The 18,256-nt window shown below is 41.1% G+C and overlaps 1 non-coding gene across 1 annotated transcript; it reads right to left on the reverse strand.

Moving 5' to 3' along the window:
- Positions 1 to 17,832: 17,832 nt before the first annotated feature.
- Positions 17,833 to 17,940, reverse strand: LOC136514558 (small nucleolar RNA R71). Its single transcript, XR_010773713.1, has one exon. It is a non-coding gene; the product is annotated as a small nucleolar RNA R71 (small nucleolar RNA).
- Between the last annotated feature and the right edge of the window lie 316 nt (positions 17,941 to 18,256).

An 18,256-nucleotide genomic window follows, 5' to 3' on the forward strand; every position in this document is an offset into this window, starting at 1 on the left:
AGAGCACTAGAAGGTGGTCCGTCCCAAGCAAGAGCACCTGCGGGAGGTCATCCTCCCTATCGTCCATCTGCACCTGGCGCTAGGTTCAGGCCACCACAGCAGAGAGGTCAGAATTTTAGGGGACCATAGAAGCCTTACAAAGATGGCAGTGCAGTCCAACAGGGCAGCCACAACTACGGTACAGGGCAGTTCCAAGGGAGCTGTGGGATCTGCTAGTACAGTAAGGGGACCCTGCTACAATTGTGATCAACCCAGTCACTTCTCAAGGTTCTATCCTTATCCGCCCAAGAAGAAGCAGCAGACCTATACTATTCGGGTGCATAGTATGACTGTGGATGAGATTCCTGAGGGAGAGCCCGCAACTGCTGGTAAGTTTCCTATCAACCAACACCTTGTAGTTGTTCTATTTGATTCTAGATCATCACATTCTTTTATGAGTCAAGCATTTGCACAGAAACATGAACAACTATGCACAGAATTGGATAAGTTTGTGGTTGTGTTCATTGATGACATTCTGGTGTACTCCGAGAACGAGAAGGATCATGAAGAGCATCTGAGAATTGTCTTGACCAGACTTAGAGATCATAAGTTGTATGCTAAGTTTAGCAAGTGCGAATTTTGGTTGAAGAAAGTTCCTTTCCTTGGTCACATTCTGTCAGAAAATGGAGTTTCAGTCGATCCAAGTAAGGTGCAAGAGGTTATGGATTGGAAGGCACCGATCACAGTTCCTAAGGTTAGAAGTTTCTTAGGATTAGCTGGTTACTATCGTCGTTTTATACCAGACTTCTCAAAGATTGCCAAGCCAATGACAAGTATGCTACAGAAAGATCACAAGTTCGTGTGGACAGAGGAGTGTGAAGCAGCTTTCCACACCTTGCGGAAACTGTTGACCACTGCTCCTGTTCTAGCACAACCGGACATTGAGAAACCATTTGATGTGTTTTGCGATGCATCGAAAACTGGATTGGGCTGTGTTCTTATGCAAGAAGGAAGAGTCATTGCTTATGCCTCATGTTAGTTGAGAAAGCACGAGGTCAACTATCCGACACATGATCTTGAACTTGCTACAGTTGTGCATGCCCTAAAAATTTGGAGACATTATCTACTTGGTAATGTGTGCAATATTTTCATAGATCACAAGAGTCTTAAGTACATCTTTACCCAACCAGAGCTGAATATGAGACAACGAAGATGGTTAGAATTGATCAAAGATTACAACTTGAATTGCAGTATCATCCTAGAAAGGCCAATGTACTGGCAGATGCTTTGAGTAGAAAGTCACATTGCTTGAATGTGCAGCCATTACTTGAAGATGGGTTCGATCTGATGCATCCTGCTATATTACATAGTATTCAGATTAGTTGCTCTTTGGAGAGTAAGACAATAGAAGGCCAGAAAACAGACAAGGGAATATTTCACATCAAAGAGAAAATAAAAGAAGAGCCGTCTAAGCACTTTAGAGTGGATGAACAGGGCATGTTGTGGTTTGACGACCGTCTTATGGTTCCCAAGGATCGAGAGCTTAAGAACAAACTCATGGATGAAGCTCACCTTTCTAAGCTATCTATCCATCCGAGAAGTAGTAAGATGTATCAAGAACTGAGATCTCGTTATTGGTGGACCAAGATGAAGAAAGAAGTTACAGCCTATGTTGCCAGATGTGACACGTGTTGTAGAGTGAAAGCTATTCATATGAAACCTGCCGGTTTGTTGCAACCTTTGTCCGTACCTAGTTGGAAGTGGGATGATATAAGTATGGATTTTATCTCGGGTTTGCCCACTACTCAAAAGGGATATGATTCAATTTGGGTGATTGTGGATCGTCTTACCAAGACCGCTCATTTCTTACCTGTCAAGACAGATTATCGACCATCTCAATATGCCGAGAAGTATATTGCAGAAATTGTGAGGTTGCATGGTATACCAAAGACTATAGTATCTGATAGAGGGCCACAGTTCATGGCTCACTTTTGGGAACATTTGCACAAAGGCTTGGGAACTAGTTTGATTCGTAGTACCGCTTATCATCCTCAGACAGATGGTCAGACTGAACGAGTTAATGCTGTTCTAGAGGATATGTTAAGAGCCTACGTGTTGTCTTCTAGGGGTTCATGGGAGTCATGGTTACCTTTAGCTGAGTTTGCTTACAATAACAGTTATCAAGAAAGCATCAAGATGGCTCCATTCGAAGCTTTGTATGGCAGAAAATGTAGAACACCACTAAATTGGGTCGAGCCAGGAGAAAGAAGGTATTATGGTATTGACTTTATAGAAGAGGCCGAGAAGAAAGTTCATATTATTCAACAAAATATGAAGGTGGCCCAATCACATCAGAAAAGTTATGCAGATAGAAGAAGGAGACCCCTTGTGTTTGAAGTTGGTGACTATATTTATCTGAAGGTCACGCCAATGAAGAAGAAACGGTTTGGAGTCCGAAGAAAGCTTGCCGTTAGATTCGTAGGACCATACAAGATCTTAGAAAGAAGGGGTCCAGTAGCTTATAAGTTAGAGTTACCTGAGACAATGAGTACCATCTTCCCAGTTTTCCATGTATCACAACTCAAGAAGTGTTTGCGTGTTCTGGAGGAAAGAATAGAACATCGAGGCATCAAACTCAAATCAGATTTGGTGTATCGTGAGCAACCGGTCCGTGTGTTAGACACTAAAGAACGTGCTACTCAGAATAGTGTGGTGAAAACATCCAAGATACAGTGGAATTATCATGACGAGGGGGATGCAACTTGGGAAACGGGAGAATATCTACAAAAAGCTTATGAAGATTTTTATAACAAATGCTTTGTAACCCAAATCTCGGGACGAGATTTTTTATAAGAGGGGAGGGCTGTAATACCTCGGTGTTAAGCATACATTAACATTCCATCTCATGAGCATAATCATCATTTCATTATGCATAAGCAGCATCTATGCATTCCATTCTAAAGAAAAGAAGTGTCATTTCATGTGGTGCTGAAATTAAATTGAAATTCATCATGTTTAAACTAATTGAAATGCCATGCTCATGTTAGGTGATATGATTTCTTGGTTTGGTCACTAAGATAGCTTATAAATATTTAGGATACAATTTGGAGCAAAGTTCATATTTAAATTTTGGCCAAATTTTGCTTTTAAAAATAATTCTTCAAAATTAGGGTTTTGAATTAATATTGATTTTAATTTGGTAATTCAAAATCTATTTGGAATTTGACTTTAGTCATAAAAGCAAAGTTGTAGAGAATAAAATTTTGAGCAACTTTTATTTTTGGGCCAAAGTTTGAAACAGCTTTGAAAAAGTTCAAAAATTCATTTGAATGAATTTGGGAGAGAAAAGAAATTGAAAAAAAAAAATCATTTTCACCTTGAATGGGCCGCCGCCTCGCTTCCCGGCCCAGTCCGCAAGCCGGCCCGGCCTACCTCCGCGCACGCCGTCTGCTCGCCTGGCCTACCTTAGTGCCGAGCCGTGCCCGTTCGCCGCGCACTCGCACAACCACGCCAGAGCGCGCACACCGCGTGGCGGCCATGCGCCGGCGAGCACGCCGCGCGGCACCGCTGGCCTGCCCCGCGCCCCTCCTGTCGCGCCTACACCCGCCGCGCCGCGTCTGCCTCCCCCTTATACATCTCAGTTGCTTCCTCGCTCGATCAGCAGCAGCAACGGCAGCAGCAAGCGCTCGCCTCCGCCACCGCCGCGCTGCCTCGCCGGAGTAGCCGTCCCAGCCACGCCAGACCACCGGAGCTCGCTACGTCTTCGCCATGCCTTCGCCTCGGCCTCGTGCAGCTTGTGCTCGTCTTCGTTCGACGTGGTAAGGCTCGAGCCGGCCGCTATTGCTCACTGGAGCACGGCCGTTCTCACCGGAGCAGCACGGCTCCGTGAACCTCCCCTTCTCGCTCCCTTTCTCCTTCCGTTTTCGCGCGCGCTAGCACCGCCTTGCCTTTGCGAACCTCGTGCGCTCCTCCCCGTGCCTTGCTGTGGCCGGGAAGTGCCCGCACGCAGGCATGCCGCGCCGCCGTGTCGCCATGCGCGCCGATGAGCTCCCTTCCGAGCTCCTCTAGTGCCCATTCTTGGCGCATTGGGTCCGCCTCGTTGCGGGGAGCCGCTGGTGGTCACCTCACCGCCAGCAAGCTCACCCGCGGCGAAAGCCGGCCGGTCAACGACGGCCCCTGCTCGGCTCCGGCTGACGCATGGGCCCAGCTTGACCACGGGTCCCGCCTGGCAGCACCTCTGGGTGCACTGCACCGGTTGTACCTAGCAGTTTTGGGTCGATGGAATTACAGTTTTTAAAGAAAAGGATTTCTAAAATGATTTCAAAGCTTGTAAAATATGTATCTCGAGTTATATTGCTCCAAAAATGGTGAAATAAATTTTGTTGTGATCCTCATGACTAGATCTAGGGTTTAAAAATATTGCATGTCAGTTTGGTGACAATTTTCTGTGGAGTTTTATTTAATCATTGAAATTGCTATTTTCTTAAGAAAGGCATAATAAATCATAGAAAGATCAGAAAAATATAATTCCAAGTTTGTTGCTCTTCTTGTGTAATGTACTTTCTAGGAAAAATATATGCCATGCATGTCCTGTAGAAAAATTATGAGGTGTAGTTCAAGTGCCTTTAATGGCTGATTTTTGTTATTTTTGCTAGAGAGCAAAATTTGTATAAAACATGCATGTGATAATTTTTGTATAGTGATGATTTACTATTAAGAACCTAGGAAAAATACTAAATCTATTGTTTGACACTTTTCATAATACAAAGTAGTTTCATGCTCATATTTAGGTCCAAGCTTGTCATTTTTGTGTAGGCTATTCCACTTCTCCAAATGCCATAAAAATTTGATGGTAGACTACCTAGGATAGTACTGTGCTATGGTAATTTTCTAAGATTTTTCCATGCTATAAAAATAGATGTTTCTATTCAAACCTATTATTAATTAGAGTTTAATCAAATGTTGCTTTATGCATGATTAAGAAATTAGTGAAGCTTTGGTGTATCTTTGAAGCATTTAATGAGATGTGTTGACTTAGCATATTAGTAGTAGAAGAGAATGCAGTAGATGACATGTGCTTGTAGTACATGTTCTTGGATGATGTTGACTACCTTGCATGCAAGCATATTCATTGTGTTCATTTCATCTGATGCACCTTTTGCATAAGCACTTACGCACCTGCATCATACAGGATCGCAAACCAAGAGCCCGGTCGTCGTACCCGAGGAGCCCGAGGAGCAGCTCGAGGTGCAGCCGCAAGAAGTGACTGAAGCAGACGAGGACGTTGAGGAACTTCTGGAGTGCCCCGATCACCGCCCGAGCTCCTTCGAGAGAGGCAAGCCCCGAAGCATTTTTCTCCCCGGTTTGCGATTATTAATTAATGCTTTACTTTAATTGATGTATTTATGTTCAGGAGTTGTTTGCAACCGTTGCTGCATTATACCTTGTTTACCTTTGTTATACTATATCCTTGTTACCCTGGTATCCGTAGTTGAGTCAATGCTTAGCTGGCTTAGACCGATAGAAGTTGGGTGATTTCCTGTCACCTGCGAGCTATAGGTGGTTACCTGGATCTGCTCAGATAACTATGTAGTCATGGTATAACTAAGTGTTAATTTGAAGTTGAGATCAGACGGAGACTTACAGGGTTTTGGACTGTAGTGCTTTCCGTCTGTGTCGATTAAGGACCGACCGTTGTTGGGCCTCGGGTCATGTTGAACGCATGCCTTACATTTAGCTGGCCGAATAACGTACCTTTCGACCGCGAAGCTGGGAGATTATTCAGGCCGAGTGGATTGCCCGCAGCGCACTGTACTGGAGCAGGTGTGGTAGGACACGGGAGCACGATGATAAGACCAAAAGGCAGTCGGGCGGCCCCCGGGTACATGTGGTTCCTGGCAAACTCGAGATTTTTCCTGGATAGTTGACTCGATGACCGATACCTCACTTTAGCGGGTGAGTGAGGTTTGTGTAAGGAATAAATTACCAGCTGGTTAATAATCGATTCGAATCGCCATCGTTCACTGGATAGTGAACACTTGACTTGAGTTACTTCATCGTAGTAATGTTGATGGAACACTTGGACAGTTATAATGGATATGACATTATGGAAGTTGTTAATGATCATTGGTTATCATTATTTGCTTAATCACATGATTGCTCTAGTATAGGTGCAAATATAGTCGATAGGTTAATAATAATTAACTTGACAATAATGCTTTTGGAAATGTTCTTGAAATGCTAAAAATGCCCTTTTTGCAAATGAGTCAGCTACCCTACTATAAAGCCCTTCATAATCCTTGGTGTCACTTTATTTTCGGTTATGTTGGGTAAGTCTAGCTGAGTACCTTCTTGTACTCAGGGTTTTGTTCCCACTTGTTGCAGATGGATAGATGTATTACGGCTACTGTATCAACTGCCTTTATCCTGCGATGGGTGATACTTAGGACCATGGGCATGGTCATTCCTTACGTCTTATCTAATGCTTTTGTTGGAGATGATCATCAGCTGGCACTGTACTTGAACTCCGTGTGAGTGTGTGTGGTTTTGAACAAATGGCTTCCGCTACTTCTATTTGAACTCGGTTTGTAATAACTATGTTTAAACTCCGATGTACCTATGATGCGAACTTTTATATAATATGTGATGGTGGCCGCTAAACTTATTACGATCTTGGCTGGTATGTGAGTTGGTTTGAAATCCTTCGTGATTTCACGGACTACCGGGTTATACGGGCTTAAGTTTGCTAAATCGTCTGCTCTGGCGGATGATTTTCTTACTTAATTTTGTATAATTGGTCGATTCTATTACATCCCCCTTGGTCATCTATAGAAGAAGACGCGTATCGAGAAAAAACATGAGAAATATGCTGGGTGAGTGACAAGTGGGGTCGGTTGGCACGTGGGACCTGCTAACCGCTGCTTTTTTAAAAAGATACGTCTCCTCAACCAAACGGCATTTGGTCTTGCCCACAGTTCACATCTCACAGCTGTTTTTCCAACAGCTATAGCTCACATCAGCTTTTTCAGAAAGCTACAGCTCAAACAAACAGGACCTTAATGAGTCTGTGATCTCTAAGTTTAACGGTATCTTCAGCTAGATAGGAACTTCAAAGTAGCATCCTAAAACTCTAGTTGCAGTTTGCGAGACCTCCCAATTCCAATCCCGCGGTCGCTGGTGCGATTCAAATACGATGAATGACCGAGCCTGTCTGGACTGGTTCGTTTTCTTTTCCTGTCCTATTTTTCTTTCCTTTTCTGGCGCGCCGCAGTGAATGAGAGACCACGTTGTTTTAACGGACGTGGTGGGTCTATGCTCGAACAAATTTTTTATGCGACATGTACTGACGTGTCTTCTTCATTTTTTGCTTTACTTTCACGTGTACAACCTGTATAAACTTAGCCTTTTCTTTTCTTCTTTTCTTATTCTTTTTATTTTTATTCTGTTTTGGTTTAAGTGATTTTTAGTATTCTTTTCATTTTTATATTTTTTATTCTCTATTTATTTATTTATTTATTTTCATGCGTTGGTAAGTTGTATAGAGTAACTTATGTACACAACTTGTGTTTGATAACTTTTATACGGAAGTTGTGTTTCATAACTTGTGTGTTTTTAAATTTTGATATAAGTTATAAGTTAATTTGTTTCCTTGTGTTTAATAATTTATGTGTTTTTTAGTATTCTTTTTATTTTTTATATTTTCTATCCTTCTTTTATATATTTTTTCTTTTTAATTTTTTTTGGCAGTGTTGGCAAGTTGTATAAACATAACTTATGTATACAAGTCGTATAGAATAACTTATGTACACAAGTTGTGTTTGATATTTTTTTTTGATAAGTTGTGTTTAATAACTTTTGTGTTTCTAAGTTTTAGCATAAGTTATAAGCCAATTCGTTCCTTTGTGTTTAATAACTTTTATAAATAAGTTGTGTTTTATAACTTTTATGTTTTCAAGTTATATGTTATACGTTAGATGTCATATGTTATACGTTATAAGTTGATACATATCAATTGCTACTAGAATAAAATTCTTCGAAACATATGCAAGTGAGGTTTAGTTTTGTTTGTCTTGTCACGTAGAACACATCGGTGCAAACGAAATTGAAAATGGTTACACCGTTCAGAACTTATAGCAATTTGAAATAATATATTTGTTTTTTCCTGGCAGTGTCGTGCCACGCGCTGCTGAGAATAAATAGGCAAACAACACACGCCATACTATCCAAATTGGATAGCAGTGGAAAATTTTTTTCCCATAAAAGGAAATTATTGATGTTCGAAAATTATTCATTGTTTTTGGATCGACGGACCGTTCGCTGATTAGCCTCTTTGACCAAAATTGTTAAAAGTGCGAAACTTAAGATGCAAATTTAGGGTTATATTATTATTCACAATAGTAAAGATGAATGATTTAGCGCAAATTTAGGGCTTGACTTTACATATTTTCATAATGATCACTTGAGCAGATGCAATGATTATGTTTAAGTGAAAAGTAATTGGACGAAAGTGACCGATGTATTCTGTTGATGAACAGTGTCTGTACATATATACAAGCCCAAGGGGCGGTTGTCTGTTGGCGAAAAGGTGCCTCTCTATTCAGGGTGGGCGTTCGGTTCTCGGTTCGGTTTTGGTTCAGTTCCCTCGGTTATTGATGAAATTCAGTTCCTAGAAAACAGGAACCGATCGGTTCAAAAAAAATTTAGGAACCGAGCATTTCAGTTCTCGGTCATTTCGGTTTGGTTCCGGTTCTAACCGAACTAACCAAATTTTTTTCAGAAGACCTCAAGACAATAATAAATATACTTGTTCTAAGGCAAATTTATGCAACACTATATTCATTTTTAATAATAATAATATATAAGAAAACAATAGCAATATAGTAACACAAGTTCAAATATAAAACACTACACATAAACCAAACATAATCCTACAAAATACAAGTAAGTATAATTCATGTAATTCGGTTCTTTCGGTTAATTCGGTTAACCGAGAGTAGGAACCGAATTTTCTTCGGTTATTTCGGTTCCTCAATATCAGGAACCGAATAAGGAACCGAATTTTTCGGTTCTGGTTCTTTCGGTTTCGGTTCCGGTTCTTTCGATTCGGTTCTCGGTTAAATTTGCACAGGGCTACTCTCTATGCATATTCTGGAACTATCATTAGTAGTTGCTGAGATTAACATAAATTGATCACTAAATAATGAATCATAACACTCTTCCTTGACCAATTGGTTCCTCGTAGGCATCATTGTTTGTTCATCAGTCATCATCTTGAAGCTTTGGAAAACCCTATGAAAAAAATCAAAGTGTACCGATATACCAGGCAAAACTCCTTAAAACCCAGTGGGAAAAATAAGGAGAAACACCATGATATATATAACTCCTAATGTTAATAGACACTTTTAGGTGTCCCAAAGACATAGTCTAAAAACAATTTGATCAAAGATCAATATGTCATAAATATTATCTTCGAAAAACCCATGTAGGGAAAAATAGATAATATGACATTTACTATGTGTTGACATCGCCTCATTAAAAACTTTACATGAGGAAACTCTAGAAGAGTAAAACTCATATAAAGAAAAGAGTGCAATGTGATGTTTGAATACAAGTTATGATTCAAAGTGATTCTCCTTCTGATTCTTACAAGTCTCTAAACCTTCTCATACCAATCCCTTTAACACATTATGAATATGGAGTATGGTAGAGACTTTGTGAATAAACCTGCAAGATTGTCACAAGACTTAGTTTGTAAGATTTCAATTTCTCCATTCTTTTGGAGTTCATGGGGATAGAATAACTTGGGAATAATATGCTTAGTCATATTACTCTTAATATAACCTGATTCCATCTGCACAACACATGCCGCATTATCCTCAAAGATAATGGTTGGTGTCTCAAGTGCTACAATACCACATGATTGTATTATGTGGTTTATCATTCTATGAAGCCATACACACTCGTGTGATGCTTCATATAAAGCAATTATTTCAGAATGATTGGTGAAAGTAGACACCAAAGTCTACTTTGAAGACTTCCAAGATATTGTTGTTCCACCTTGCAAGAATACAAAGCCTGTTTGTGATCTGCCATTGTGGGAATCTGATAAATAACCAGCATTTGTATATCCTAACAAAATTGGATCTTGATTTCTACTATAGAACAATCCAAGATCTCTAGTGCCATTGAGATATCTCAAAACTAGTTTTAACTCCTATCCAATTACGTTTGGTGGGTGCAGCACTATGTCTTGCCAGCAAGTTTACTGCGAATGCAATATCTGACCGGGTGCTATTAGCAAGATACATTAGTGCTCCAACTGACACTAAGATATGGGACATGTGGTCCCAATATCTTCTCCTTCTTCCCGTGGTCTAAAAGGATCCTTCTCAACATCTAAGGATCTTACTACCATCAAGGTTTTTGTTGGATATGACTTGTCCATATTGAATTTCTCCAATACTTTATGCACATGGCAACTTGGTATACAAATATACTAGAACAAAATACTCAAGTTATAAACCCAAGCAAAATTTGGTTTAACCTAAATCTTTCATTTCAAACTCTGTCTTTAAATGATGACGTGCTTCATTAATATCGGGTTCGTTGCCAATGATATTAAGATCATCAATGTACACCGATATAATACAAATCATGTTGATGATTTTTTTAATGAAGACACATGGGTAGTCGTCATTATTTGTGTAGCCCTTCAACTTAAAGAATTCTCTCAACCGATTGTACCACATTCGGTCGACTGTTTTAAGCCATATAATGACTTTTGCAACTTGACACAATACATGTTGTGATTTACCTTGGGATTCGCTATACTGATTCCATCAGAAATGTTGATGTATATATCAAAATCTAATGACCCATACAAGTATGCGGTCACTACGTCCTATCAACTATATAGATAGATGATTTTATACTGCCAGTGATATTAAGTATTCAGAATGTTATTCCACTCATTATTGGAGAGTAAGTTTCAGTTGAAATCAACACCTAGGTCTTTGCATAAAACCTTGTGCCACAGGTCTTGCTTTATATCTCACCACTTCGTTGTTTTCGTTCCTTTTGCGGATGAAAACCCATTTGTATCCCACAAGGAAGATACCAGGGGGTGTTGGCAATACGGCCAAAAACACTTCCTTTTATAAAAGCAAGGCAATCTCTATTTCAATTGCTACCTTCTACTTATCCCAGTCCAAGCGCTTCTTGCACTCCGTCATAGACTTAGGATCTGAATCAGTTTGAAGGATATTTGCAATTTGTTTAGAGAAATAAATATCGACTATTATGGACTTACGATCATAAGACTCTCCAGTCTCTTTGAAATTTATAGCAATTTCATCTACCCTTAAAGATTCATCATGACTTCCCAAAACGATGAATCTGGGGTCTTTTGATGCTCTAGCCTCAGTGTTTATGCACATAACTGAGCTAGATTGTGGATCATATCTTGCCACAGGACATTGTATGTCCTCTAGGTGTCTTTCAACCAAAGGTTGAGTTGCATTTTCCAATCTTCTTTTGCTTGCCAGCAATCACATCTTGCCGCTTAGAAGTGCTTCTCCCCCCTCTTATTGCCAATTTGGGGTGACTGGTTTTATTAGGTACCTCCACTCTTTCGGGCACATTCCCTATAGGATGGAGAGACTTTGTAACACCTTTATAATTAGAGAAATCATCTGGCAGATTGTTTGCAATATTTTGCAAATCAATAAGTCTTTGAACTTGTAGTTTAGTTTCTGTAGTACGTGGATTAGAAAATAAAATGCCTTCTGCATTCCAATCAATTTCCTGTTGTGTTTGCGTTTACTAGATTTGTTCTTTGGAAAGGATCCATTGAGCTTATTCCTAGCACTTTTCTGTACATTGTGAACCTTAGGTAGAGGCGTCGAATCAACAAGGCGCTTATAATGATTCTTCAGAAAAAATTCATCATGTTTTTCTGCTTGAGACAATGTATGGATAAGCTAGGAATAAACCTGGTAATTGTGAGCTCGGTATTGCTATTGCAATACTCTATCAGATGAAAGCATAGTAGAGAGTGTTTTATCTATCTTGTCTACATCTGTTGGCTCTTTCTCACAAAACTTCAACTTAGAACAAATTCTATGAACAACATGATTATAGTCTACCACATATTTGAAATCTTGGAGACGTAAATGATTCCATTCATGATTGGCCTTAGGCCAAATAAGTTCCTTTTGCTGTTCATATCGCTCTTTAAGAGCGATCCATAATTCATGATGGTTTTTAATCATAAGGTATTTAGATTTAATGTTCTTATGAATATAAAACCATAGCAAAGCCAAAGCAGTATAGTGAAAGCTCTAGTTTGGTTTTGGTGAATTGATGAAACCCTACGTGCTAACCTTTGCTCTAAAGTGATCATGAGATAGGTTAGTACATACTCCAATTGGTGGAGCAAATGGATGAAGATCTTGAAGATGGTGGTAACGGCCATGGTGATCAAGTGCTCGGGCTTGAAAAAGATGAAAGAGAAAAACAAAATGGGCTCAAGGCAAAGATGATAACCATAGGGCCATTTTGTTTTGGTGATCAAGATACTTAGTGAATGTGATCACATTTAGGATAGATAGCTATACTATTAAGAGGGGTGAAACTCGAAATGCGGTTATCAAAATGCCACTAGATGTTCTAACTCATTGCATATGCATTTAGATTTTAGTAAGTGCTAACACCCTTGGGATTTGGCTAAGAATGTTGCTAACTCACGTACACATGTGGTGGAATACTTGGAGTTGGCACACATGCACAAGGGTGAAGTGATCACGATTGAAAAGAGTGAAGTCAGGGGCGTTGGACCCTGCTTCTCAGAGCGTTAGATCGGCTGTTCCTCGGGTCTGATGGCTAACCCTAGCTAGGCTGCTGATGTGGCAGCCTATGAGCATTTGTGGGAGAGCATCGGACTTGCCTGGTTTCGACGGCCAGGGTTTGGACTTGGTTCGATAGCTCTAGAACCTCTTGGTGTAGTTTTGATAGGCGTCAGACCTAGTTGAAAGGAGGTGTCAGATAGGTTGAGCACACTATTCATCATGCGGGAGATAGCGTGGCTTACGTGGGCGTGACGTGTGGTAGCGTTGGACTCACCCTTGGGTCCGACGGTAGGTGTTGGACTGGCATCTGCTGATTTTTATGCTCTCTGGTGCTCTTGGGACCGTGTCGAACCCTCCCTATGTGGAGTTTGACCATCTAAGGCACGGGTTCGACGGCTCGTTCAGCGCATGACTACATCATTGATTCATCATTTTTGTGATATTGGGAGTGAATCCAAGTGCATTGCTTGAGTGATTGCATCTAAAGGCTCTTGTTGAATATGTTTTGCTGTGGGTGTCGGTGTTTCGAGTTTCCACCAATGAGTAAATTTCTAATATTGCACGTTTGGCTCAGATGGTGTGCTTAGAGGACATGAGGTTTATACTGGTTCGGGCAGAAAGTCCCTACATCTAGTTCGTTGCTGCTGCTCATGTTACTAGCACTGAAAGTTTATAGTAGGGGGTACAAACGAGTGAGAGAGGGAAATGATCCCAAGTCTCTAGTGGAAAGAGTGAACGGGTGCTGAGAGCTCGATCGCTGCTGAGCCATGTGTTCGTGTTGTGTTCTTGTGTGTTTATCTCATGCTCTAATCGGTTTGGGGTGATTTGATCCATTTCATGGGGCGCCTACTTTCCCTTTTATAGGTCAAGGGAAAGTACGGGTTACAACAGAGGAAAAGGAGAAGAACCAGAGAAAGGAAAGCTTCTAGGATCATTGGGTCCTTCTTCTCCTTCATGCAGGTCCCGCCGACCCTATAGACGTCAATAGGGATAGCTCCACATCATGGCCCTATCCGCCACTAGCGCGTAGGCATCGTCTGCCAGTCATGGCGTTCCATTCTGTTGCAGCGGATGTCGTGGTGAGCTGACACGCCTATCAGTGTTCGTACAGGGGTTAGGCAGAACAACACTAGTATGCTCGATGATGTTCTTGATGTGAATCCTCAGGTATGGCCCATCATGGCCATGGGTTACATCGGGGCATGCTGGTCTCTTCCTTAGTATCAAAGTTTTGACCTAGGCCCATACGCTTGGACCTGGAGTGGTTGGCGGAGGTATGGGTCTCTGTTGGGCGAGATGGAGCCCACAGCCTTAGGGTTGGGCGAGGCAGAGCACAAACCCAAGGGTCGGGCGAGGCAGAGCCCATGACCTTAGGGTCGGGTGAGGCGAAGCTCGCCCCCAGAGGTTGGACGAGGCAGAGCACAAACCTAAGGGTCGGGCGAGGCGAAGCCCACGGCCTTGGGGTTGGGTGAGATGGAGCCCATGGCCTCAGGGTTAGGCGAGGCGAAGCCCACCCCCAAAGGTCAGGCGAGGCGGAACCTACACGCCGAGGGGTCGGTTAGAGCTATAGTCATGCTCTTGACTGCTCGGATGAATTAATGTTGATGGTCATTAGCTCCTCCTATTCGGGTACCCTAGGTCCCTGTCAACAGGATTCACCTGTTTCTCTTGGTAGTTACTGCCACCTAGATGGCTTGGTGCAGCAAGGATCGTTGAGCAGAGAAAGGTGATTGTCTCTGGCTCTGATCGTGGTGATTGTGAGGGGTTCTTGACCTTTCCCCAGCGGAGAGCGAAAACACACTCTAGTGGATTGCTCGTGGCTTATGGATCCGCATCTTATGTTGGTTGTGCGACACTGTTGGATACCACTATAGCTTTCACCTAGAAGTATTCCAAGTATCGTATCCATAGGGAAACATGTGAGACTAACTATGGTCTAACTTAACTAATGGTAGCAACAAGGTTAGGATAAATAGGAGCATAGATAGGATAACTAAAGTTCTCTAGTTCTGACTTGGGTAAGCTTATGTCTTGTACTATTCAACTAGAGACATTACTAGGGAAAGGCACCAGTAGAGGATGCTTTCCTTCACAACTGCGTCCTACGTGTGCCTATAGACGGGAGGTGGACTACAAAGGATCAATGAAGATATATAGTACATGTTATATAGAACTTATGTCACTCAAGCGATCTACCACCTTCCAGAATATAGGGTGCATCCATGATTAACCTAAGTCTAAGTACCACAGTTACACTTACGATTAATACTCTACTCCACCTAGGAAGAGAATAAAGCACTCAAAAGAGAGTTGTGAACGTGAAGAACAATATAAACAAGATTCTTACTTGAATCAGAAGTTGATTACCAGAGAAATCTCAGATGCGATCTCAGATAGAACTTGAATTCGCCAAGGTACAAGCCATAGAGAGAGCACCAACAGTCCGACACCTCCTCCAAAACTCTTCCCTCACTCTCTATCTCACTATTATTTATAAGACTAGATCCTATGGAGGACTAATCTTCTCTTGATAGCTAGCTCTGATCCTCATGATATGAATTAGGGTTTCAGGATGGCTCTAGGGAGGGTGGCAGGGGATGGTATCTATAGGCCAGAGCATCCAACGTGAGCCCTTGGATCAAACTGACTTAAAGGACGACATAGATACAACCTAGGAGGTAGTGGAGAACCAACATAACAACGGGAGGCTGATGTTGATGGTAGTTAACAACCATTATAAACCATCAATATAACATCTATAAAGGCATAAATATAATCACCAATGAAGTTTTAGGGGTTTAAACTAACAAATTCTATGAGTTTTGCTAAATCTGTATTTTCTGCAGGGTTTATTCAGAAAACTATCAAGGTGGACCTACATGTCAAATTTAATTACCCTTATCCGCAGCGAAACGGACACCAGAAGGTTCTAGAAGACTCTAGAGGACTTCACACCAAAGCGAAGGGCGATAGGCTGCCAAGTGGGGCCACTGGGCCCCTGGGCCCACCTATCAGCCTCCGTGTCGCAATGTCGGTTCTCCACCGCCTCCTAGGTTGCATCTATGCTGTCCTTTAAGTCAGTTTGATCTAAGGGCTCACGTTGGACACTCTGGCCTATATATATCAACCCCTGCCCTCTAAAGGCATAAGTCATTTGAGAAGACAAAAACCCTAATCATCCTCAAAGCTCCACCATATTATGAGGCATAGCTAGTTAGGCTAGGTCTAGAGGGAGGCAAGCAGGCTTCGCTTGGATTCCCGATCTTTTCAATAGCATGGTTTAGTATAATCTTTGTACACCCTCTCTTTTGTTTCTTTATTACTTTTATATGCTAGTTACAATTGTTATGACAATATTAGTATTCATCTTATTCATCTTCTTTGTTATAATGTCCATTGTCTACTTTGGTTATATGCTTAGTATAGCTAGTTTATCATTATATCCATGCATAAGTTGGTATAGCACTCGCTCTACTACGCACGGGGTGAGTGGTCGTCATTGTGTAAGCAGTGGTGCTTATACATTGTTTACCTATAGATACACCCTATATTCTGGGTCATGTGGTAGATCGCGGATGTGACACTCCTGTTGAGTCCTTTGTAGTCCACTCGCCGAATATAGGCGCACATAGGGTCCAGTTACGAAGGAAGGGCAAGCTTTGTTATTAATCTTCCTTAGTAATATTCCTTATGTGTAGATATGAGGATGATCTTAGCAATGACTACTAGGTATAATTGCACTAATCAATGTATGCTTTGACTTATAATTAAGAATAACTTAGGAATTATTCCTCTAATATTCTACCTGACCATGCTAATGCCATAAAAGGAGTACTCTGAGTGATTTATCATTATTATTGATCAATACTTATTATATATCTATCTTATCCTATGACTTACCCCTGTTATAAGTAGAACATTAGTTATGGTTTATTTCTCCTTCAATAGTATAAGTTATCAATACATGTCCTTGCTAGACCTTCCCTGTGATAAAAATATAAATAACGATACCTGGAATACTCTCGAGTAAAGTGCTTCAATGGTATATTATTTGTGCGCTTGCAGATCCTTTTTAATCATATATTTATATATTCTTTCTAGTCATATAAATTGATAAAGATCTGCTTAATATTATTCTAGTAGTAATGCTATGTAGTACCAACAAGCATTCCTAGTGCTATTACTAGGGGCTAGATTTAAAACTCTGTTCTTAGTAGCGATACTAAGAAATGTTAACAAGCACCTTTGGCATCATCACTAGGGATGACAACCTAGTAAAGTAATGTTAGGAGATGTAGGTTTGTAATAGGTGACTACTAAACAAGTGACAGGTTAATAAATACCAACAAGCATTTTTGGCGCCATTGCCGATGAAGGTAGCTAGGCAAAGGAAGTACTGATAACCATATACTTATTGATGTGCTTGAAGATAACCGTTGACCTCTGCTCAAACAGGCTTACCCTTGTTTTGTCTTCTTGTGTATCTTATGCAGGATGATGTATGACCGGTTTTGACCTTCTAACAAACTACATTGAAGATCCAGAAGTTTTAATCAGGAGGACTAGAGTTAACTCAAGAAAGTTCTAGTTTTAAAGTCAGAAGACAACCATATAAGGCAAAGCTTAACACCTGAATTTGAAGCCATTGCTAATAGGACTCTCCATGAATTCTCTGCTCCAACTACGGTCAACATCCGTACCAAACCAACAGTTAATATCAGAGATAATGGATTCAAGCTCAAGCTAGCTCTCATCAACATGGTGCAAGTAAACCAGTTTTGTGGGAAGTCACATGAAGATGCGAGTGCACATCTCCAACACTTTCTGGAGATCTGTAGCACTTTCACCATCAAAGGAGTAACCCAAGATGCCATATTACTTCACCTCTTCCCATTCTCACTCTTGGGGAAGGCCAAGCAATGGTTATATGCCAACAAGGATAGAAATACTACATGGGATAACTGATGCACTGTTTTTCTAGCAAAGTTCTTTCCCATAGGCAAGACCAATGCTCTACATGGGAGAATTTCAAGCTTTTAGCAACAACATGATGAATCTATCCCTAAGGCATGGGAACTTTTCAAGATTACATTACGGAATGTCCTTATCATGGGATAGAGAATTAGCTACTCATGCAAACTTTCTACCATGGGTTGACTGATAGTACCATGAGACTATGGATGCTGCTGCTAGAGGTGCATTCCTGTCACTCACCATACTAGCTACAATAGCTCTTGTGGAGAAGATGACCTCCAATCAAGGTTGGAATGAAGAACATGTTCAAACCCGCAAGAGGGGTGGAGGTATGCATTAACTCAAGGAGGTAGACATGCTATTTTCCAAGATGGACCTGCTGATGAAGAAGCTTGAAGATCGAGCCAATGAGAAGCAGGAAGTCATGCATATTCTTAATTCTCGCATGATGTGTGAAG

Source organism: Miscanthus floridulus, chromosome 16, assembly GCF_019320115.1.
Source record: "Miscanthus floridulus cultivar M001 chromosome 16, ASM1932011v1, whole genome shotgun sequence".
NCBI lineage: Eukaryota > Viridiplantae > Streptophyta > Magnoliopsida > Poales > Poaceae > Miscanthus > Miscanthus floridulus.